At 35.5% G+C, this 25,734-nt stretch overlaps 1 long non-coding RNA gene across 1 annotated transcript; it reads left to right on the top strand.

The window, feature by feature from the left end:
* Positions 1 to 122: 122 nt before the first annotated feature.
* LOC144222296 (uncharacterized) lies at positions 123 to 23,750 on the top strand. The gene is made up of 3 exons (XR_013332370.1): positions 123 to 209; positions 14,953 to 15,103; positions 23,628 to 23,750. It is a non-coding gene; the product is annotated as an uncharacterized LOC144222296 (long non-coding RNA).
* The last annotated feature ends 1,984 nt before the right edge of the window (positions 23,751 to 25,734 follow it).

The following is a 25,734-nucleotide window of genomic DNA, read 5'->3' as shown; positions in this document are numbered from 1 at the left end:
CTCTCATTGCTCTCCATAGTCAGAGATGCCCTTTAACCTACACATCCTACGCTGTGTCCAGTCTGTCATCCACACTGATCTATGACTCATACATGTTCTTTTCTTTTCTTTCTAAGGTTGAGTCCTTATCACGGCATGCCTAGAGTGCCGGCACAGCATCTCAGTTGATGACCTTGCCTCTAGGCAGAAGCAAGGGAGACATCAACATGGTAAGTGTTCTTAAGTGAGAATTCCTCATTTTATTTCGTGGCTCCATCACTTAAGATGTGTGTGACTTTGGGCAAATTACTTTCTTGTGATTCTTTTCTTCATATAGAAACTAAGTATAAGAATAGTACTTTATTCATGGAATTTTATGATTATATGAAGGAATACATGGAAAGTGTTAGAACCACATCTGAAATTCTAGCAGACATTCATAAGATATTAGCTACTGAGACATCACATTCCAATCCAGTTGACACAAAAAGTGTTAACATCAGCTTTACTAAAATATCAGTTAATTCAGCCATTAAATATAAATGTATTGGGGCGCCTGAGTGGCTCAGTCAGTTAAGCGTCCGACTTCGGCTCTGGTCATGATCTCACAGTTTATGGGCTCAAGCCCCGTGTCGGGCTCTGTGTTGACAGCTCAGAGCCTGGAGCCTGCTTCAGATTCTGTGTCTCCCTCTCTCTCTGACCCTCCCCTGCTCTCTCTCTCTGTCTCAGAAATAAATAAAAGCATTAAAATTTTTTTAAAATATAGCAATATATTTACTTAGCAAATGAGTGTCTACCTTATTGTAGGTATTGTTGGTAAATTAAACCAACAAATTCACCAACAAGCAGAAGAGGTAGAGCGTAGATACAGATAATAAACAATAAAACAAATATATGAACAAATAGTTTATATTGTGAGAATGGTTATGATGTTATGATTAAGATAAAACTAGATATGATGGATGTGGAGTGTTGTGTCTAGATTGGGAGGTTAAAACGTCGTAAAGGTGGCCACCTTTGTCTTTTTAATAACATCACATAACTGTAATCACATTGTGTAATGGGTAAGCTTTTGAAACTGGCTTTCTCTCGGCATAATGCTTTGAGATGCATCCAAGTTGTTACAGTTTCTCATTTTCACGATAAAATATGTTTTAAAGAACTCAGGAGCTGTTTTTTTTTGGTGTTTGTTTATTTATTTTGAGGGAGACAGCATAAGCAGGAGATGAGACAGAGAGAGAAGGGGACAGAGGATCCGAAGCAGGCTCTGTGCTGACAGCAGCAAGCCTATAGCAAGGCTTGAATTCACCAACCATGAGATCATGACCTGAGCTGAAGTTGGACGCTTAACTGACTGAACCACCAAGTGCTTGCAAGAAACCAGGAGTTTTTACACAGATATTTACCATTTCTGCTGTTCTCCCTTCAAATGTTACAACTTTCCTTCTGGTGTGATGTTCCTTCTCTCTGAAGAATTTTTTTAGCAATTGTTTTATAATGGTTTTGTTAGCTACAACTTTTCATAGCTTTCCTTCATCTAAAATTTTTTTCTGCTTAATTTTTTTTAANACCGTGAGATCATGACCTAAGCGAAAGTCGGACGCTTAACCGACTAAGCCACCCAGGCGCCCCTGAGCTTCCATTCTTGAAGGATATTTTTACGGAATATAGAATCCTGGATTAACAGCTTTTTCCTAAAGCACTTCAAAATTGGCTCCACTTCTTTACCGATTCCATAGTTTCTAAAAATCATCTGTCATTGTTCCCTAAATGTAATGGGTCATTTCTCCTGGTGTTATCAAGATTTTTTCTTTGTATTTGGTTTTTAGCAATCTGATTAATGATGTGTCTAATTTAGGTTTCCTTGTTTTTATCATGTTTAATAATTGTTGAACTCCTGCAATCTGTAGATTTATGTCTTTGGTCAAATTTTACTGGTTTCCAACCATCATTTCTTCAAGTACTTTTTCAACACCATATTTTTCTTCTTCTTCTGTGATTCTAATGGCATGAAGCTTATGTTCAATGTCAGTTTCATTTTCAAACCTTTGCAGCATTGCCCATATCTGTCTCATACGTGAACCACTTAGTTTGGTACATTGGTGGTGACGGATGGTCCACCTGTTAGTTCTCAGTATCTTTTGTGTTTAGAATCAGGTATGCAAATTTAGAGCTTACGCGTGAACCCAGGAGTTTGTAATGACTTTATGGTTTCCCTTTTCTGAGTCCCTTCCTTTTTTTGTTTTTGACCAGAAAGCTGAGGTTTTAGTTACTCCACTCTGCTGCACTCTTTCCGTGACTCTGTGCACATCCCGGAACAATAGACAGTATGACTGAAAGAAGAGCAGTAGGGGTTCACTCCACTTTCTTGGGATCACAGCTCCTCCAGAGAGGAAGATCTTCCACTCTTTGAATTTTTGACAGCTCCAGGCTCCTATTGTCACTTACTGGAGCTGCTCATTCCATAGCCACTGTGAGTTTGTCCAGAAGCTAGTGAAGAAGAGAACTGAGAAAAGAATTAAATGAAAGATTTCACCTCACTGTCTCTGAATATTTGGAGACCTTTATTCCACACCCCAGACAGAATAAGAGGGTTTCTTCTAGAACTCTGTTTGCACCTTGCTGCCCTCTTCTGGTCTGGGGGGCTGCCTTACATCCAAGCCAGGATATACCAGAGGAAAAATGGGAAATCCATTGCCAGTCTGGTGTATGTTGAATTCTAGTCTTCTTCTCCTGTCTGCCAGCTACTATTTCTTTTTCAAAGACTTTGAATGAATTTCATTCCATGAATTCCTTTCAGGTTTTAGAGCTATCTTTGATAACATATACAAGGTAGTATATACTTAATCTTTCTTACCCCAAATCAGAATTCCCACTTTGCTTTTTTAGTAATTAATTTTGAAATAATTTATCTATTTGCTGCTGGCTTGGATAAATATTTGATTTCTCAGTATAGTAATATAGAAGGTGACCACAGAAAAAGAATGAAGAGGGATCCAGTGGAACAAGTTGATCCTGGCTCCACGAGTCAAAGTAATTTGTAGTCTATAAGTACTAGGTCAAAAAGCTAGACTATGAATCATGTGCTCCTCATAACAGGGACTAACACACATTTATTCTTGTGCACCCAGCACTCACCATAAAGTCACATCTATGGTATGCATCAAACATTTCTTTCTTATTGAGTTGGATCAAGAGATGATGATGAAATATCAAGGCAAAACATGTGGCCAGAATTCCTGGGGTTTGGTTATCAGAAAATCAGCAAATAACTTATGTAATCACATTACCATTTATGGAACATTTTTGCCTCTCATCCTTTATGGGTAAGATTTGCCCCAAAAGACTTTGTCAAATAACTTGTTGAAACAGATATATGTAGTTTGCATGTTAATCTTCTGATCTAGAGTCTAGTGCTTATTTTTAAAAAGGAAATGGGATTTATTTTGGAAAACTTATGTTTAATAAATACATTTTGGTTTCTAGAGATGATGGTGTATTTTGAATGATTACCCACCAGCTTTTTAATTATAGCTTCAAACTTATTGCAAAAGTTTATTTATGATTTCTGGATTGGCAGTGGCCTGTCATTGTTGAAAATGTGAACAAATTGTATTGCTATATGTACTTATAGCATTCTGACTGAAGTAATTTAATAAGAAATATTACCATCTTTTTTCTACCTCAAATCTCTCATTTTAGAAATGAAGAAATTAAGACTCATAAAGATTAAGCAACTTGTCCAATAATTCATAGAATATTAGTAAGAGGAACAAGACTGTGGTATCAATCAAGACTAGAAGGCCTCTAGATCCTACATTGACTTTTCTATTCTTACTGCAGTCTCTTATAGTTGTTTTAACAGCTGTTACAATATCTGAGAGATTTGAACTGGTTTTTACCTTAAGAGTGTAAAGCTAGTACTTCTATTCTATTTACAGTTTTGGAAACATGTCAGCAGTTTAGACAACTGGGTTTTATTTTTTTCTCAAGATGCAGCTCCAAGCATCATGTCTTCAAACTACATATGGAGACATGAATGTGTTGGAGAACACAAGACACCTGAAATTCTTCTAAATCACCAGGCAATAATCACTTCCTTCCTTATGCTCCTCACACTTATATGTTTCTCTCTAAGTTTTTTGTCTGGAAAACATCATTACTCTAATATGAAACAAATCTCTGCCTTTTCCACCACTGTGCACTGAGTCCCTAATTGTATATGGAAAGAAACATACCATCATGCTAACTCCAAAATGTGTATCTCTATCTGGACTTACACTGGATGTTCTCCTGACTCCACATTCACAAAGCTGCAGACCACTTAACACCTGCACCTCGATGTATAATAGGCAGCTCTTTGTTTACAGGTCCAAAATTAAGTCTGCGTATTTCCCTCAGAACTTTACACTCCTCTTTGTGTACCTTTAATTGGAATTGTTAAATTTTTTTAGCCTTAGTATTTCTATTATTTTTAATACTCGGAGTGAACGTTTCCTATTTCTGGCTTTCCTGTCTTTAAATATATTAACATAGTTGTTCTACAGTATGTCTTGATCATTCCAATATCTGAAATCTCAGCAGGTATCCCTCTGATATCTGTGCTTCTGCTGAGTCTTGCTGTTCCCTGGTATGCATGAGCAGATTTGTATACCACACATTACTCTAGTTCAAAGTTATACACGAAGGCAGACCAGCTGGGTGTAATGAAACACTGGTTGATCTCGTCTTGTTAGTGGTTTCTAATCTTTAATCTTTAGGAAATTAGAGCAAGTCCCATACATCTGTCTATCTTCCTTTATTACAGTATTTGCAATTAGACTTATCACTTACTCATCAACTATTTCATAGAGTAACTGTGTTTCTTAATATTTTGCTCTATTGGGGTTTTGCCACACAGTATTTTAAGAATTGTCTATAAAAAATTTTTTTTGTAATAGAATTTTCCTGAAAACACTTGCAGATGGAAAAAACAAAGTATATTTAGTATATATTTGTTTGAGATTTTTCTTCTCTTCATTTTGTTTACACCAAGTCAAAATAAAAGACAGCACATAATTAACTTCATTTTTATTCTCAGTATGCATAATCACTTAAGCATGTTTTCCAAAATTAATTGATATTAATTATAAAATATTCAGTATTTAGACACAGAAGAACTAAGTAAATAAAAATACTAACAGCATTCTTGGTTGGGAAAACTCACTTTAAAGAATGATTAATAAAAAGAGAACTGTTGAAAAAGAATAAAGTTAAGGAAACTTGTCCAACCAGAAGGTGATATATATTCCTAAATCAGAAATAGATAAATCAGTCCAGAAACAAAGTTAATATATGATACAGAGAACATAGAAATCAATGGTGAAAATAATTGATTATTTAACTATTGGTATTTGGACAACTATTTAACCATGTGGACACAAAAAAATACTCCAAATACTTACTATATACAGTACGATATATTCCAGAGATAGTAATAATTGAGAATAATAAATATGGTACAATATAAGAGTGGTGTCCTACAAGTACTTATAATGTGGAAGTCTGGGAATAAGAGGTTACAGAAGTGCTCAAGGCAGCACCTGGGTGGCTCAGTCGGTTAAGCATCTGACCCTTGATTTCAACTCAGGTCATGATCTCACAGTCTCTGAAATTAAGCCCCGCATCGAGCTCTGCACTGACAGCATGGAGCCTGCCTGGGATTGTCTATCCCTCTTTCTCTGTTCCTCCCCTGCTTGTGCTCTCTCTCGCACTTTCTGTCTCCCTCCAAAATAAATAAACATTTTAAAAAGTGCTAGAAAAATAAATTGGTAAATGATCATATAATCTTAGAGCTTCTACATTGAAAGGAAAGAAAAGGAAGGAAAAAGAAAAACTTCATTAAGTAAAAATTTAATACCAGAAAATGACAAACAAAAATTTAAAGCATTTAAATATAAGTGAGAAACTTAGAAAACGCATTTTCAACGTATTTATCAGACAAAATATTTATATGCCATGTTAAAAGTTTTTACAAAACCCCAAATAAAGAAGATGTACATCTTTCTAATATAAAGAAAGCATAAGAGTATATTTACATGGAATTTAAGAAACACAGCAGATGTTTCTTAAGCATCAGAGCACAGAAGGGAAGGAAAAATAAGATGAAAACAGAGAGGGAAGCAAACCAGAAGAGACTCTTAAATACAAAGAACAAACTGAGGTTGCTGGAGGGGTGGTGGGTGGCGGGATGGGCTCAGTGAGTGATGGGCATTAAGGAGGGCACTTGTTAGGATGAGCAGTGGGTGTTATATGTAAGTGATGAATCACTGGGTTCTACTCCTGAAACCAATACTACACTGTGTGTTAATTAACTTAAATTTAAATAAATATTTTTTAAAAATAATATATTTAAAAAGAAATAATGTAATAGATAACATACATTAATTATTAATAAAGAAATGCTTAATATATGATTTCTATCATAAAATTGGCAAGTATAAAATATTTAAACACTAAAAATAATAGGTAATGTTTTATTTATTTTTTAATGTTTATTTTTTTTTAAAAAATTAATGTTTGTTTATTTTTGAGAGAGAGAGAGACAGAGCCCAACTGGGGGAAGAGGAAGAAAGAGAGGGAGACAGAATCCAAGCAGGCTCCAGGCTCTGAGCTGCCAGCACAGTGCTTGACCCGGGGCTCGAACTCACAAACTGAGATCACAACCTGCGCCAAAGTCAGACACAACCAATTGAGGTACCCAGGTGCCCTAAAATTGATGATTATTTTAAAGAAAATAGTCAATTTTATAAGTTATTATTGAGTAAATTGTTAATTTTTCTTAAAATTTTAAAAATCTTGTTTCATCTTTAACCTATCAATTTTACATCTAAAAATTGGTTCAAAAATGTTTAAAAATTTTTCTGTATTGGGGCGTCTGGGTGGCTCAGTCAGTTAAGCATCCAACTTCGGCTCAGGTCATGATCTCATTGTGAGTTCTAGCCCCATGTTGGGCTCTGTGCTGACAGCTCAGAGCCTGGAGCCTGCTTCAGATTCTGTGTCTCCCTCTCTCTGCCCCTCTTATGCTCATGCTCTGTATCTCTGTCTCTCAATAATAAATAAATGTCCTAAAAGTTAAAAAATATTTTTCTGCATTTATATTTAACTATTTATGACAGCAAATAATTTCAAAATAACCTAAATATGCAGCAGATGAATCAGCAAATAAAATCTATTGAATCCCTACATGGATATATATTGTACATTAATTTTTATCACTAAGAAATGTTAAACTATTATCAAATAAAAAACACACAGGCTTCAGGGCAATATTTATAGTCTGTCTTTACAGAGACTCATGTATGATTAGTTTTAAGGGTAGGATAGAATTGGGTCGCAAGGGAATCTAATGAACCTGTTAATAAACCTGAAGGGGCCACCTACCAGCTATATGAGCATATCCCATGGCAATAAAACTCTACTCCTTTGTCATCTAGTACACACAAATTTCACAAAACATGTACAAGAAAGTTTATAACAATGTTGTTCCTAATAGCCCCCTCCATAATGGAATGGGTAAAAAACTGAAGCATATTCACATAACAATGAAAGTAAGCAGAACACAGCTAAACACAAGTATGACTCTCATAAACATAATATTGGGCAAGAGAAACATGATAGCATGGTTCTACTTATATAAAATTTAAAAATCTAGTAAAGCAAAACCACATTATTTTGGCAAACAAGCATACGTGAAAAAAATGATGAAGAAAAATAGCAAGAAAACCATGATCACATAGGGATAGTAGTTAGCTCCAGAGCAGAGGTAAGAGGGTATTATAACCAATAATTTCACAACTTCTGAAGTGTGCACTGTGATCTATTACTTGACTTCGGTGAAAAGGGAGGGAATTACATGGGAGATCATATTATAATAATTTACTTATTCACATATTTATCTTTTTACTCTTTATATATGTTATATTTCACAATAAAAGAAGAATTTTTAGAAGTTGGCATTCGTTTCTCTATTAGAAACATCCAGGTCCTTTGATCATCTGGTTAATGGGCCATAACATATAATGGGGTAAGCAGGAAGACTCTGGTCCCATCAGCGTCTATCATTCCATTCTGATCCACTGCTCATCCGCTCTATTTGTCTCCTATTGTAGAGAATATTCTTGAGTTTTTCCAGTAGTGGAATGTGTTTTGCTGCGCTGTGCCTACTCCTTAGGCTTGTTGCCATAGGGATTAACGTGAAGCATTTATAAAGCAGATGGCCAAGTTTGCATGCCCTCACTTTCACAGGCCCAGATGTGGCCTGAACCCATGACCTTATTAGTACCTACCGTAAATAACTGGAGTAACTAACTAGAGCTAGTCCTAAAAAGAATGGTAAATGAATTTAAAAAGCAAGGAAAATAGGAATGCCCTTTAAAATAATGAACTAAAGCATCTATTAGTTCTATAATGAAAAATAGATTAATAGAGTCAAGGCAGACACTTTTTATAAGGAGTTAGACTATAATATTGAGTTTAATCTTTCATTTGAGCAAAAGAAAGAAAAGAAAAATGAAAAACAAGTTACACACCATTTTATATGTGAAATACAACACATTTTTTATTACTCTCTATAAAAAGATATATAGCTGGCTATAGATAGTGGCACTTAAAAATTATTTCCTAATTTCAGAGATGAAGAAAAAGAAATAGGAATATTAGTAACTATAAGATATTTTTCAGAGGAATAACTGTTGATAAATCGGAATCTAGATGCTATCTATATTTACATTTTTAAAAAAATATTAGTTAAAATTTTAAAAAAGTAGAAAATACATGCAAAACAATATAAATAACATATTAAATACTTTATATCAGCCTATAATTTAAGTTCCAAAATAACACTGTAATTAAGTTTGAGAATAAGCATTATAATTCCTTTAATAACAAGATTTAAAATGAGCTATCTCTGGAAAGGGTTCTTGTTCATACAAAATATTAGAATTATTTTCACTTTGGGGCATAAGATGTATAAAATTATGGGTAAGCCTCTTGAAGACACTTTCTTAAATGGAAAATTTCAAATTTTAAAACAAATTGCTGCATCTAACACACATTGCACTTATATTTTCTTCAGTTTTCACTGACCTTTGGCCCAAATTTTAGCCATTTCTAAACTGTCTCCCAGTTACAAAATGCTGAGTCTCTTTTGTATTTGTATGTTGTTATAAAAAACTCTTTTTCTGATTTGAAATTATTTAAACATAGTTTGCTTTGGTGTTTGACTTAATTTAGCCTTTAGCTCCCCCCACCCCTAGAGATGCAGAAATGATGAAAGGTAGAATGAACCCTGAGAATGCATCCAATCTCTTTAAGTCTAAATATTCAGGAATGGACAATGTTTCTTTTCAAGGCAATGACCCTTCCTGATTTATTAGCTTCTCCTTCTGGATTTATCCACATGGGAAAACATTGCCAAAGCTCATTTGTCTTTCCCTGCCTGTATCCTTATGTCATGACATTGAAGTACTTTGTTCTGCAAAAGTATTTTTAAAAGGTGACAAGCCTTTCCCTGTGGAACATTTAAATAATAATAAAAACCACTTTTAATTAGGATCTGGAATAACTGCTAAGAAGAAAGTGAGAACTCTCCACAGCTCCCACATAGTAGATTGATTGTATGTTTCTTGTCTACACTTGAATGTAGCTCTGCTGTACTGAAGTTGTTTTTCTTTGAGAGTATCCATATCCAACTCTCTCTTTTCTTTCCAAAACTAAACATTTTCTTTATTAAGGATTGTGAGGATCATATTGCATTGCTCCTGGTACTATTTACCAAAACATTTCCAGTTCATCTCTCAGAAGCATGGCTGCTCTCAATATTCAATTTAGAACATCAAGAAAGCAGAATAGTAGAATATTTTTTATCATCCTAATATTTGAAGCAATGTCTTACTATATGCTTAGTTAAACATTTAGCCTATTTTTGTTGGGAGAAACAAACCAAGATTATAAAATCCACCTTACTCATTTTATGGAATAGGAAACCAAAGCCAGGAAACAAAATGGAAAATTCAGTATAGTGTCACTAGACAGTACTAAATCTCTTTGGCTTTCCATTGAAGTACACTCATTTGATGGGTATTAATTTAAGGCTGCTTAACAATTCTGTTTCAAATAATATTGAGACAAAAGGACTCAGAAATAATTTAGCTTGATGAAAATCAGAAAAAAAAATAATAATCAAATTTTGGCCATACTATCTATAAAATGGTGTCATGAGCAACATTACTCAGACATGATTTTTCTTTATAAGTGAGATTGCTTCACCAAAAATATAATAATAATAATTCCTTATCTCTGCTTAGTCTCCACTTGTATGCATCTTAAGTCCTAAGCACAGGAGGGAATGCAAATAACACCTCATTTTATGAATTCTTCCCAAATATCCCAAAATGTTCTTCCATCACATTTTATGCTTTCATCTACTCATATTGCACTGCAATTATTGGTTCATATTCCAGGATTCTCCATTTACGACATGAGTTACCCCAGGGTAGAAAATATGGCATTCATTTTTACATCTGTGGTGTTAGCACCTTGGTAGTTATTCAATTAGTATTTACTAAGTGGTTCAATATATGAATGATTGCCTCATGGTAATTTTCCTAAGTATTCTTGAACTTCTTACTTGTATATATATATTTTTTTTCAAAATATGCTTAGTATGAATTAATCCACCTACCTTGGTTTTAGAACAATAAACCATCTATTTTTCCTCCCCCAGTCCCCTGAACATAGCCATGATTTCAGCCTTCAAGAGGATTATTATAAGGCATTCACTTGTAATTACACTTCAGCAAGCTATGGAATTTCAAATAGAGATATATTTAGGTTCACTCTCCCGTTTATTATGCTGTCAAATTATTTCCAGTATGTTTCAAAGCCTAATAAAAGGCATTAATTGATATTCCGATGGCTTAAAAAGAATGAATGTAGTCTTCAAAATTTTAATGAACTACCAGGGAATAACAAAGGTCCAAAAGAAAGATATATGGAATCAATATTAATAATAACAGCCAATGAGGAACGCCTGAGTGGCTCAGTCAGTTGGGCATCCAACTTTGGCTCTGGTCATGATCTCATGGTTTGTGAGTTCGAGGCCTGCACAGGGCTCTGTGCTGACAGCTGGAGCCAGCTTCAGATTCTGTGTCTCCCTTTCTCTCTGCCCCTCCCCCACTTGTGCTCTGTCTCTCTCTGTCTCTTAAAAATAAATAAATGAAAAAAAATTTTTAAATAAAAAAAAATAACAACAGCTAATGAAATGTTTTATCCAGTTGGGATCTCACAACATAACAGGGATATGAAGAATTTAGAAAGGGTACAGAAAGGTACCTTAATACCAGAAGATAAGAAATTAAAACCTGGGATGAAAAAGGGAACTGTAAAAGAATAATAATAATAATAATAATAATAATGGGAAATATGCCTAGATATTTCCTTTTTCCAACACATATAGAACTAAAGAATATGATATCAAGAGAAATTTTTTAGGTATACAGAAGATTATGGGATTTCACTGTTTATTAATTTCTGTAACTTTCAAAATATCAAATGAGCATGTATTACTTTTTTAATCATGTGAAAATAAAATAAATAACCAGAGAAAATGTTCAATACTCATAGGTCTTAAGCATTGAAACGTTTTACTGCGAGAGGTTCTGAAATATCCATCCCTAGAGATTATCAGAAATAGGATAGAGACAGATTAGTTTGGAACAGGTCAGGTAAAACTTGCTTAAATGGTGACCTCTACATCTGCCTTCCATTCCATAATGTCTGTGATTGATCCTAAGTGTTGTTTAAGACAGAAAAATTGCTATTTTTAAAGAAACATAATCTAGCATGCAATAGAAATAGATTCTTGTTTGGGGAACTTGTAAAATCCATAACTTCACATTTTACTACATTATTAAATAAATCTTTTTCCTCTTATTTTCTGAGATTTGTTTAAATTTCAAATCTTTTCCTTCTCTTCCTTCCAATAAATGGTCCTTTAGAGGAAATTCAGGGGAACAGTTCATTCTGAAATTGCAACAATTGACTATTTAATGCAAATCCCTAGAAGGTACAAGTATAACTACAAAATGCATAAATGCTCTGAGGTGCACATTAACCTAAATTTATAAAACACTATGCATAAGAAACTATATAATGAGCCAAAGAAATAAAAGATTTCCCAATACTCCAAAACCACTACCCAATGGAGATAACTGTAAGAACAAAAAAATGAAGTCTGGTACATATATAGATCTAATATCTTGACATTTGTCATATATTATTGACATTTGAATGTTTTGGACTAAATAAAAGTCAATTTCATATGACTCAATGTAAGGGCTGGTTATTTCCAAACATCAGAAAAATAAATGATGATTATTATATAACACGTATATCATGAAATAAGTAGCATTAAGATAAATACTAGTCAGATATGAAAAGGGAGCTTTCTGTTTAATACCTTTTAGCTATTTTGATTTGGAAATTTTATTTTGTCTTTTCTATAACTATGTTAATCAAACCTGCTTTCTGATAAATCCTTAAAAGGAAGCAGGAAAGAAAGAGAATAGAAACAGTTTCATGAGTAGAGATGGATATGAAAAAAAATGTACCAAAAAATTAAATAAATGAGGCAAAATGTAGTTTTCATTGATAGGTAACTTGCATATCATAAGACATAATTTTTGTTTCAAATTTCAAATGAACCTTGGTTAAGTGCTATTTTTCTGGTTATTTTTTAGTTATTTTCAGGTCTCTTATATGACTTCTACAAATATATATTGATCAAAACAAGTAAATACATGCTTGCTTTTGTATAAGGATATCACCCAACAATTTTTGCTTCATTTCTTTATTTCATATATATGTTTTGAAAATTCTAGCTTTAGTTGATAAAATCCCCAAATTAGAGCACTTTAAGATATTTCTCTCAAGATAAGCAGAACCAATCCTAAAATCTTTAGGTAATAAATAGATTTTAAGATTTAGAAAAGATATTCTAAATCCAAAATTCTGGGAAAGTAACATTAAGATGTATTTTTTTAATTCACTGAATATTTAATGTATTTTATCTGATTTTTTTAATGTTTGTTTATTTTTGAAAGACAGAGACAGAGCACCAACAGGATAGGGGGAGAGAGAGAGAGGGGGAAACAGAATCTGAAGCAGGCTCCCGGCTTTGAACTGTCAGCACAGAGCCCAATGTGGGGCTCGAACTCGTGAATCAAGAGATTCAACTGACTGAGCCAACCAGGTGCCCCTTTAATGTATTTTAAATATACAACACAATCCCCCCTACAATGACAAGCAATATTTATAGATAATGTTATTCTACCTTTGATTCTTAAGGAGGTACACACTATCCTCTACTTTGTAAGAAATTAAAAGACTTCAGTGGAAAGAAGAGGCTAGAAGCAGTCTCACAGACTGCAGATTCACGTATTGAGGGAACTCGTTTAATTTATAGAAAAATATTTCTACCTCATCTACTGCAATGGAGTCTGATTTCAATTACACCTGATCAGGTTCCTGCATCAATTGTTCTGCTGAAAGAGAGTATCCCAGAACATTTTGGCAAGATTTATATGCCAAATCAAGCCCTGCCAGCACTTCTCAAACTGAAATCAGAAAGCCATTTGTTGATTTTGAAGTCTTCCAGAGCTCAGGGTGGATGGGATACTAAATGAAAAGACAGAAAGAGGATATTGAACACATCCCTCCATTTTTTAACCAACTCACCTTTAGAACAAAGTTTGGGCACTCTATCCATGATTTCATACTTCTGTTATGTTTTCTTTTGTTTTTCCATGGGTGCTTAAAAACAAGACAAAAATCTTCCTCTGCCTGTTCTAAACTACTTATTCTGATTTCATACCTCCTTTTGCAAAATCATTATTCCTGACATCTTGATACAACCCAATTCTTTCCATCTCTAGAAATGCTGAAATCAGAGCATTTCACCAATTACCACAGGGCACAAGATGATGCCCAGTTTTCACTGCTAAGCCAGAACCAAGTAAACTGTCCAGTTAAACATGCCTCAAATGCGTGTGTGTGTGTGTGTGTGTGTGTGTGTATGAGAGGGAGGGAAGGAGGGGATGAAGAAGAAGAGGAGGAGGAGACAAGGGAGGAGGAAGAGGAGGAAGAGGAGAGGAGGAGGAGGGGGAGGAAGAGGAGGAAGAGGGGAAAGGAGAGGAGAGGGAGAGAGAGAAGGGGGAAAGGAAATCGTAGGCAGATTCTTGTTTATTTGTATGTTGTATATCCAAAGAAGCTTAAATTAATGAATTATCTGTGACAAAAATTCCTCTATACAAAGAAAAGACTTTATGTAAAGTTATACAGGGTTACACAATACCAACCACAACGATCAAACAAATCATAAAACTTGAAAACTCTGTTTGTAGCAACAAAGAGACCAGAAATCCTTCAGTGCAGACTGTTCATTTCTCTTCTGTCCGTGTGAATATTGAATATACAATTTGTGCATACTTGTAAAGCCTTTGAAAGTTTCTTCAGCTTCCAGCCTTCCCTTTCTGTGCCCTTCTTCCTCCTTTTATAACATTGTCGCCCCCGAGGACCCCATCGCCCTCTGTTCTTACTCTCTCCTGACCTTCCAGTATCAATTTGTATATGACGCCATGACACATCTATAAAATGAAGAAAAGTCTTCACAGTAAGATGTCCCATGAATCACACGTGTGTCAATTGAGCCTCCAATTCTCCTTACGGAAAAGAAAGATTGCTTATTTGTTCGCATGTCTGTGCTCCTCATGTTTCATTGAAAAAAAAATTCTGGTGAGTCTCAGGCTGGAAGGTGAGGACACTGGGGCTCGGCTGGGCTGAACAGAAAAAATAAGTGTTTACTATTTAGAACAGTAGTTCTCAAACCAAAGACAATTTGAATGAGAATTATCTGAAATCTTTGTGAAAATGCAGGTCCCTGGCCACATCCCATGTCCAAATCCTCACCTCCATTGGAACGGCACAAGAACCTCCACATGGCCCAAAAGTGTGAGTGATTTGCACACACCTGCACACCCAGAGTCACTACCTGAAGATGACTATTCAACTTCTATTCCTGCAAAAGGTAATGTCACGGTGAAAGCTATTTTTTCTAATATAAACTTTTACTAAGATTTGTCTTTAATTTTTTTTCCGTATGCTATTTCCGTTTTATTTTTTGCAGTGTACTATTTAGTGCAGGAAGATTGCAACAACGATCCTCTTTAAATTAAAAAAAAAAAAGTCCCCACCGGGCTGGTTTTACGACTGAAGGATGATGTCACTGACATCTCTTTCAGCATCTCTGATCTCAACATGTAATGGAAATTAAATTAATGGAAAAAAAGACCATCAAAGGGATTATAAATTAATTTTCTCTTCACTGAAATGAACAGCAGGAGAAAAGATTGTTTCTGTGATTAAAAATGACATCATGCTGTCTTCCACAAAAATAACATCTCCATCCCCCAAAGCAATTTTATTTAATTTTTTTAAATTTAGTCCTTCGGTTTTAAAACTAAATTATTTTAAAGATTTTTTTCTTTTTATCAAAAATATAAATTTAGCTATTGTTGGTTACATCATCTTGTGCCTGAAGTGGTAGGAATTAATTGTTTTTTTTACTTTCTGCTATAGTATTTTTCACTTTTAGAGTAGATCACTTTATTGTAATTAATGCTTTAACTTAAAGGAAAAAGCTGATATTAAAGCGGTGAGCCAATATTTAGCAAATGGTCCTCTCCAACCGATCACCCTTGGGCTTCTACTTCTACCAATTTACTACAAAGAACTTNCTTCCACTTCTTCCATTTGACTACAAAGAAATTACACACACACACCCCACTTTTGTTACAAAACTTGAGAAAAGTTAAGATTTCCAAATTGCTTTGGCTACATTTTCTGATCATTTGAAAAATGCAAAATTTCTAGTTATGACTGTGTGTGTGTGTGTGTGTGTGTGTGTGTGTGTCAGAGAGAGAGAGAAGGAGAGGAGAAAATTGAAGAGGAGAAATAAAAGCATCTTTTTTTCCTCAAAGAAAGAAAATGTATTAAAACTTATACATGAAAGTACTATCATATCTTCATTTTTTTAAAGTTTATTTATTTTGAAAGAGACAGAGCTAGCATGAATGGGGGAGGGACAGGGAGAGAGGGAGAGAGAATACCAAGCAGGCTCCACACTTTCAGTGCAGAGGCTGATGCAGGGCTTCAGCTCACCAAACCGTGAAACCATGAACTGAGCCGAAAACCACGCATCAGATATTTAACATACTGAGATACTCAGGTAGCTGTGTCATAAATTCATCACTTTTTTTGAGTATAATAAAACCAAATTCATCGCTTTTTTCTTGAGTATAATAAAGTGTGGATGCTAGTGACGCTAGATTCCTCCAGGCAGCGTGAAGTCCAGGAAGAGAACTTCTACAGAAACTTCCTATATGTTATTAAGGGAGCCAATCGGTGGGCTCTGTAGTGTTTTCAATATTAGGGCATAAATGAAACACACACACACACACACACACACACACAAGTATAAAGGTTGTTTTTAAGAGAAATAATGTGTTTTGTTTTGTTTTCAGATTATTCCAACGTTAGAGTCCTTAAAACTCTTTACTCTGGCAAAATATTTGCCAAGAGCTTATTTTACTCAGAGGCAGACGAGCATTAAAAAAAAAAAAAAAAAAGCTCCAGAAAGGCTAATAATTTGCCACAGCTTCAAATCAATAAGCTTTCTTCAGAAGCAATTTAGTCAATTTAGTACTAGCCCCAAACCTATATACAGCAGAAGAAAAACCCAGAAGCTAACCACACCCACACACCTTATAAGGCAATTAACTTATATGTGATTGTTTATTGTTACTGCTGCAAAACCGTTGAAATTAACTCAATCCTTCCATACCCCTTCAACAGCCCCAAGCATCTTATGAATTACTCCTACCAACACATCCCATGATGGAGGTTAAATGTGTCATTGCTAGTCTCAAGTGGGCCTTTAATGCTGCCAATCAATCCTCCTGTATTTCTTTAATCCATTCACTCTCTCCCATTCATTCAAAAAATATTTATTGAGTGCTCCCTAAATTCCAGGTACTGTTCTAAGGACTATGGTACAGCCAGAATCAACACAAAAACTTGTGCCCTTATGGAGTTTATATTCTAGCAAGGGAAGACAATTTAAAAATAAGGAAATTATACAAAATATTAGAGGGGTGCCTGGGTGGCTCAGTCAGTTAAGCCTCTGACTCTTGGTTTCAGCTCAGGTCATGATCTCAGGGTTTCATGAGTTAGAGACCCAAATAGGGCTCCACACTGACAGTACAGAGCTGCTTGGGATTTTCTCTCTCTCTCTCTGTCCCTCCCTTGCTCATGCTGTCTCTGTCCTCTCTCAAAATAAATAAGCTTAAAAATTTTTTTAATACTAGAAATATTCAAATATTATGGGGGGAAAGGAGGAAAAGGAACATGTGCTTACTGGAAGAATGTTACATGCAAATTTTGGTAGGTAGGTCCTAGTCATGCAAATATCTGTGGGACTCCTTTCCAGGCAGAGGATCTGGCAGTGCAGATCCTAAGGGAAGGAACACATCAGGCATGTTCCAGGAACACCAAAGTGTCCAGTGAGCAAGGGATAGAGTGATTAGAGACAATGTCCCAGAGGAAGCAGGGGCTAAAACCAGGTAGGTCCTTGTAAACTCATTGTAAGGTGCGGGCTTCTGTTCTGAGTATGGTGGGAAGCCGCTGAGGCTTTGAGCAGAGAAGTGATGTCGTCTGATATGTTTTTAAAGGGTCTCTCCGGCTGTTTTTTTCAATGGATCATGGAGAGACTATGGGTGAAAGCAAGACACCGATTAGGATACGACTTTAATAATCCAGAAGAAACCCGGTACGATTAGGTTGGATCAAGATGTCAGGAATAATGATTTTGCAAAAGGAGGTATGAAATCAGAATAAGTAGTTTAGAACAGGCAGAGGAAGATTTTTGTCTTGTTTTTAAGCACCTGTGGAAAAACAAAAGAAAATATAACAGAAGTATGAAATCAAAACGAATATTGGATAGAGTGCCCAAACTTTGTTCTAAAGGTGAGTTGGTTAAAAAATGGAGGATTTAGTGTTCCAATGGAAAGATTGGCCTGAGGAGCACAAATAGTCATCTGTAGTCACAGGAGAGAAGGCAGAGGCTATGTGCACAAATTAAGGCAGGGACAGACATAAAGGAAGGGCTTTAGGGAGTTCTGCTGTAAATTCTCAGTAAAAGAGCAGGCGAGATCATCAGCTGAGAGTAGGTTGCAGTGTTGGGGGTTTGAAGAAAACTAGAACTCTAGGCCATTTTTTCCTACTCTTTCATACTTGATTTTCAATTCATCATAGAATTCTGTGCATTGAGAATTCAACCATTTTTCATCACCTACACTACAACCTCACTGGTTCAAATCGTACCGGGTTGGCCTAAGAAAACCGCTTCAACTAAATCCCTCCTCACCATTTATTCTGTCTCTACATGATCTCTCATTAGTGTGCTTTCACCATTTTGATTCCATCTCTCCCTCCAACCACAGCCCCATTATTCCCTCTAACAACTTATTTATTTCTCTTCTGGAGCAAAGTCCTCTAGAGTTGTCTCTATTCACTGTATGACTCTTTCTTTCATCTTTTCATGAACCCAATAAAATAAAATAAAATTGAATTTTCCATCTACCATTCTACTGATACTACTCTTATCAAGACCCCCAGTGACTTCCATTTTATTAAGTACAAGGTCAGCTTTTCAGGCTACATTTCCCTGATTTAACAAGTAGGCATTCAGCAGTTGATAACTTTCTCCTGATTGAGCCACTACCTTCATTTGAATTGTAACATCATATTCTCCTGGTTCTTCTGCTGCCTGATGTCACGATGAGTGCTTCCTTCACCCGTTGTTCTCCTGACACAAAGAATCCAAACTCAGAGGGCATCAGCCATCGCCTTAAGTTTATTGCAACTTTTATTTTGTCTTCTGGTAGAAGTATGTCCTCTTAAGAAACAAGACTCCTAGACCATGGAACCTAAAGTAGTAGAGATAGAAGCATACATTTTTCCTAAGTGGGTCACTGGGAGTGATGGTGAGCAGAGCCCCTTGGTTGTATCCTGAAGGAAGCTCTTCTCCCTCCTAAGATGTCAGCTCCTAGCCAGCCCCTCAGCAATGACTTCAAGAAGCTGTTCCACAACTTCTCATACTTATGGATGATGCAGATGGTGGCAGGAACAATGCAAGCCATGGCCTTCCTCTTTCTCAGTCTATTTGTTCCTCTTCTGCTCCCTGACCATTAATCTTAATGTTAAAATGTCCTTGAAACTCTCCTCAGGCCTTGAATTTATCCATACCTGGTAATTACACCTAGTCGCATGATTTTATATACTGTATTCTCTTCCAAAGTCATGTCTCTAGTTTAAACCTTTACTCTGGCATTTATATTCATAATATATTCACATTATATAGGGAGCTATAACAGATATCTCGGATTTAGCATATTCAAAACTGAGTCCGGGTCTTCTCCACCACCGCTAACAGTGCAACAACAGAAATGACCTGTATTTCCCATCTCAGTTAACAACAACCACTTCCTTCCAAGTCGTCAGGACAAAAATCATTGAATTCTTGATTCCTCTTCCTCATTACATCTAATTCATTAGCAAATCCTGTTGGCTCTACCTTCAAAAATATATCTAGAGTCCAACCAGAGCCTTTTAAGGAGCCCTCAGGTCCAAGTTAGCATAACTTCTTATCTGGATTACTTAGATCACTTTCCAACTGATCTTTTGACTTCAACCTTTGTTCTTCTTCAATCTATTCTGAGCACAGTGGCCAGAGGTGTTCTGTTAAGTTAGATCTTACTCTGTGTTCAAAGTAAAACCCAAAGTCCTTACAATGGTCTATGATGCCCTACAGTATCATGCAACTCAATAGCTTCAGCGTTTCATGCTACTACTCACCCTTCATTCACTGCAGGAAAGTCAGATCAGCTTCCTTACTGTTTTGTAACCGTGCATGGCATGCTCCCACTTCAGAGTCTATGTATTTGACATTCTTAGACTGGAATGTTCTTCCCCCAGATATCCTCATCACTAGCTCCCTTGGTTCTCTTTGAATCTTTACTGAAATGCCTTCTTAGTGAGGTTTTTCCTAACCACTATATCTCAGATTGCAAACACACTCTGCTTCAATTCCCAATCTTGTTTTCTTGCTTTATTTATCTCTGTAACAAGTATTACTACTAATATTTTACACATTTTACTATATATTATGATCTATATATTTGTTCCTGGTCTTATTAGAATATAAATTTCATGAGGACAGGCTACTAATGTTTTGTTCCTTGCTATATCCTTTATTCCTAAAAGAGACCTGTCTAGTAGCTGCTCAATATATGCTTGTTGAGTGGGTCCATAAAATACACTCCCTGAGAAACACTATGATTCATTTTCCCTCTGATTAAAACGTACTTCACTTCTCTATACATGCTTGTGGTTACAGACCCAATGGCAGTAACTGGTTCAGAAGGAGAAACCATTAGCATTATCACCAATCAGCACTCTGCTTGTAATTTATTTGAGAGGATAGTGATGTGTCACAAAGATCCTACAGTTTTACTAAAGGTGGCATCATTTGAAAACAATAATTTATTTTTTTAATGTCTAACCCCTTTTAAATTGGCTGGCTCAGTCGATGGAGCCTGTGACTCTTGATCTTGGGGTTGTGAGTTTGAGCCTCATGTTGGGTATAGAAATTACGTTAAAATAAAATCTCAAAAAAAATTGCATGATAGTCAAACATACTCATAGATTATATTATCTTTATAGACACACTTAGAATTTTAACAAAAGCAAGTTAATCAATCCCAATTTCATATAGTTAATATGAATTGATTTAATTTTAATTCATTAACATAATAGTCCTCTTAGTCCTCAGGAGTTTATATTTTTACCCCTGTTATGTTATTTAAGTAGGACAGATGATTTAAACGAGTGAGGTCTCTCTAATACGCTTACGTAAAACCAGACCATTTTAATATTAAAACTGAGTGTTTTCCCTTGCCAACTATAATGAGTGATCCTTTCACACTTATTCACCTTCCTGTATTCAGAATGATCTTTTAAATTTTCAGATATTATTCTTACAGTCTCCTAACCCACTTAAAATACTTCTAGCTTTGCATTGCTTTAAGGATGGGGACGAAAATTCTCCATATAAAACAGCCCTGCATTATCTAGCCTCCTTTCTAGTCTCAGCTCTCACAGCCCAGTACAGCTAAGGAGAGGCTTTTTTAAGAACTCACATGACCAATCTCCCCTCTGCTGTAAGACCATCTGCGTGTACTTATAGCCTTACTTCAACTATTGCTTACTCAGAATATCCTTCTCTGTCTCTCAGACTAGGTAAACTCTTTCAAGGTGTTTCATTAAACTGTTGTTGTTAATATAATAGCACCTGTCAAGTTGACCTTTAATTGTGTGCTTTCATTTACTTGTGCAATTTTTTTCATGACAACTAGTGAGAGAGAAACATTAACCTCCATGAGGGCATTAATGGGCTGCCCACAGCCTAGCCTGATATTTGGCATGATATAGGTTCTCAATAAACATCTTCTGAATAAGTAAGTGCAATCAATCATAAAGTGCTATGAAAAGACAGGTGGAAAGTCCTACAGAGCAGAGGGATCTTTGTCCTTTCCATCCCTAAGTTGTTTATTGGCTTCAAACATGATTATACATCTTGCTCTAGTGTTGGCCTGGAGGAAAATGTGGAAGATTTATACATAGTGTTACCACTAACTTATATTTTTTTCTTGATATTTACTCTCCTTAGATTTTATTTAAAAGTAGGCACAGATTTAAAAATCCCAATATTAGGTTTGTTCTTTTGTGGGAACTACTAACAAAGGTAACTAGCCCTGAATCTGAATTGTTCAATTCTATCATTTCCACAATTGCATGTCATTGTACCACTGGTCTCTCAAGGAAAGGCTTGTTATTTATGTAATCCCTGAAAGTTCAAAGAATGGATCTGACATGACCATGTCAGATATTTAATCAGTGAAATAATTTCTTGTCTTAAAAGAAATACAAATTCTACTATTTTATATCATAATGGGAAATGGAAATCAATTCTGCTCCAGTGTGTTATATCAGGCTGTCAACAGCCTCATATTTTGTGTATCAGATTTTGTGAAAGCACATATGGTAAGAATCCTTATTAAGGTATGAGGGAATTACAGTATCAAATTACAGAATTAAAAATGAGTGCCTGAGTGACTCAGCAAGTTAAGTGTCCGACTCTTGATTTCAGCTTAGGTCATGCTCATGGTTTGTGAGTTTGAGGCCCGCATCTTATCGGGCTTTGCACTGACAGCGTGGAGCCTGCTTGGGGTTGTGTCTCTCCCCATCTCTCTGCCCCTCCCCTGCTCATGCCCTGTGTGTCTCTCTCTCAAAACAAATAAGCAAACATTTAAAAAAATTTTTAAATGAAGCAGGATAAGCTGGACTTCCTCAGGACAAATATAAAGAAAGCAACTGTAATTGTGGGACAGAATTAATAACTGACCTTTTGCTATTGCCAGCTATGTAAAAAATTAATAGAAGGCCTTTTTGAAACTTTTATGAACACTCTTTCTCCTTTATCTCCTCCTTCAGTGATCAATCCATGAAGTAAGCTGGTAAACTCTAAGAAAAAGTCACTGGATATCCTGGAGGCCATAATTTTGTGGAAAATGCTTTTCTTTTTTTTTTTTTTACACAGATAAAAATACAAGCAAGAGAGATACTAAGTCCTCAGGTTTAAAATTTTAAAACCTCATCGAAGACAGAAATTTTCTTGCATAAAGATTTTAGAATGTTCAAGTATATGAAATCATTGTATAAAATAAAGCCAAGGAGGAAAAGAGTTGCTGTGAAAACTGAAAAGGACCTTGGTTTTCTGAGGTTTTATTTATTATCTATTATTTCCTAAAGAAGAAATGAGTTGAACAGAGAAGTGAACTTGTTGAAGGAGGTGTCTGTTTTTAGCTACATACCTGGTTTTTAATTGTTAATTTATTTTTTAAATTAACAGAGACATGCCTGAGGTGATTATCTTCAGAATTCTTCTTTAATTACATGGCAATCTTTCTCAGACCTTGACTTGAAGATATCAAAGTGTAACTTGCCTTCAATATAGTCCAATATTCATACTTTGCCCATTTTATTAGTGCATGATACTGCTATTCTTTTGTATGACAGAATCTTGAGTCCATTACAAGACACATGCTTAATAAGTTAATAATAGGATCATTTGGGAATAATACTTAATGCTGAAGCTTTATATTTTCCTAATGTAAATCATGCACTCACCATGGTTGCATGTGACTGGCCTATAATCAGATGAGAAAGGAATAAACACTTCATTTAAAAGTTCATTTTTGTGCCATTGATGTATCACACAATGCTGATAGCTGATTTGAACATCCACTTATGAAATGTCAAAAGATCATTAAGGTAGATTTCTTTGTTTAGCCTTGATATCTTGCAGAATGTGTAACTTTCACAATCATAAGAGAAAAATACACTGCATTTGATGTGTGAGTTTTCTGTTATAGTTAAATTGGAGCGTGTTCTTGAGTTCACGAGGGACTTGCAGGCCACTCCATCATTCTCCTTTGCCATCTGACATTTTAAAGGAAAGATAAAGTGGAGATGAAAGAAATTACTCCAAGGAAAACTCCAAGGTGAGTATCAAATGCTGTTAACTCTCAAAGAAAGTGAAATATTACTTCTATACAGATTTTTCTGATAGAATTCTGCCTTTCTAGGAACACAGCATTTGATCCACTAATCTGACTGTTGGTATGCCCCTGCAGTGATATTTTACCCAAAAGCAGTGCACTGTGAGAAAACTAATTAACTTTGACTTCACTGCATCTATCCCCAGAAGACTCAGCTCTCTTGTTGTTTGGGTAGAATAATTAAAGAAAAAATAAGATTTCCCCGAAGAGAAGAACTTTTGGTTCTATTACTGTAACACACAGAAACAGAATAAATTGTTACGTTGGAAAGTAATGAACTGCAAACTCTTTCCATCTGTTTACTTAGGAAGGAAGGCAAGCTACCTCACCCTCACTGCCATAGATGATTAGTTCTTTTGTTCTTGCTTCTGCAGTATGTGCGGGACTGCTCACCTGTCAACAGTTTCACACATCAGGCCTGGCTGTGCCCATCCTTGCCAAAAGTTGGGCAAGTCAGGTATGATGCCCAAAGTTGTAGACAGCTGAGAGCTAATGTCAGCTAACCACATCGTTGTGTGTTTAACAAACATGCTCAGAGGAGGACCTGAAAATTTAAAGGTCCTGGTCAAGACCCAATCACTTCCATCTCCAGATTAAAGCTTGAAATGTCATCCCCAATCAATCAGTTGTTAGGGATCACAGAGTATTTTTTTAGCTTTTATTTTAGAATTGGCTAGAGATTGAGTATCACTTGAAGAAACCAGAGCTTATCACACATTCCATCAATATCATTTTTGCAAGTGAGATAACCAGTGGATAAACTTTGTCATGGGTGGTCAAAGTCGTGTTAATTGGACAGAGCACTTAGATGTTGGGTAGAAGATAAATAATTTTCCTAAATTAGAAGCAGTTTCATGAAATTAAAGCCAACTTTGTAAAAACCTTTGAAAAGCTCTAATCTCTTTTCACCAAGTCCCATGAATTGCAGGACTTTCTGGAATCGTTAATTTAAGATAATGGGAAAGGTTTGTGAACCTGATGGCTTTGATTTATTTTTTAGGCTATGAGTAAAATTTATACAAAACAAACCCACCACCCACATTTGGAATGATTGACAAAAGTGAATACAGAAACCAAAAGGATTTATGAAGGATTAAAAAATTACCCTGCATATTTCAAGAACAGTAGAAATTTTTTTAAATTATTAAGCCTTCTTATTTGACACTGTCAATAGCATGCGATGATCAATTTTGACTTGATGACAGTTAAGTAGGTTAACAATTTTTTGTCTCCTCAAACATTCTGCAGCTCATGAAGAAAGATGTGAGACCTCCCCATGGTAAGTTAAAGTTTCACAATTTAGGTCAAATCATAATACATGAGACTCAGTATAGTACTTTAGATACTGCTCCTTACAGTCAGATTGCAAGGAATGCTAGCATTAAATTTCTGTTTGATCTACATGTCAGCTCTTCCTTCATGGCTTAAACATAAAACAAGTTTCTGACCTTCAAAGAATCGAACAAAACCATCATATGTCTTTGACATTTCATGCTCAATAGACAATGTTTTCTGTTTTTCTGTTCTTAATTTTGACAACATTTTATTATTTGAGGCATGAAACTCATGGGAACCACAGTCTTTTGCCTTTGCTCACAAAACAGAGGACCCAATTAATTAATATAGAAGGTAAAATAGAAATCAATGCTGGCAATACATAACTTAAGCACAGTTACAGGCTCTGTTAACTTCCAAAGACAAAACTTGAAGAAAAGCCATGAGAATTTTTGGCTATCTGCCTCCTTTGGAGATGTGGCAGGGAATCTAACACATTCCAAATATATTCTTTCATTCAGGGATTTAAATTTAAATTCCAGGCTCTCAAGTCAAATGTTTCAAAGGAGTGTTCCTGTGGACTCTGGAGTGGGCTTCATCTCACCATATGCTGGGTGTACAGCTGGTCCATCAGGGCATAGTGGCA

Source organism: Crocuta crocuta, unplaced genomic scaffold, assembly GCF_008692635.1.
Source record: "Crocuta crocuta isolate KB4526 unplaced genomic scaffold, BGI_CrCroc_1.0 scaffold451, whole genome shotgun sequence".
Taxonomy (NCBI): Eukaryota; Metazoa; Chordata; class Mammalia; order Carnivora; family Hyaenidae; genus Crocuta; species Crocuta crocuta.
Note: the sequence above shows the minus strand (reverse complement) of the source record. Positions and strands in the feature narration are given on the sequence as shown.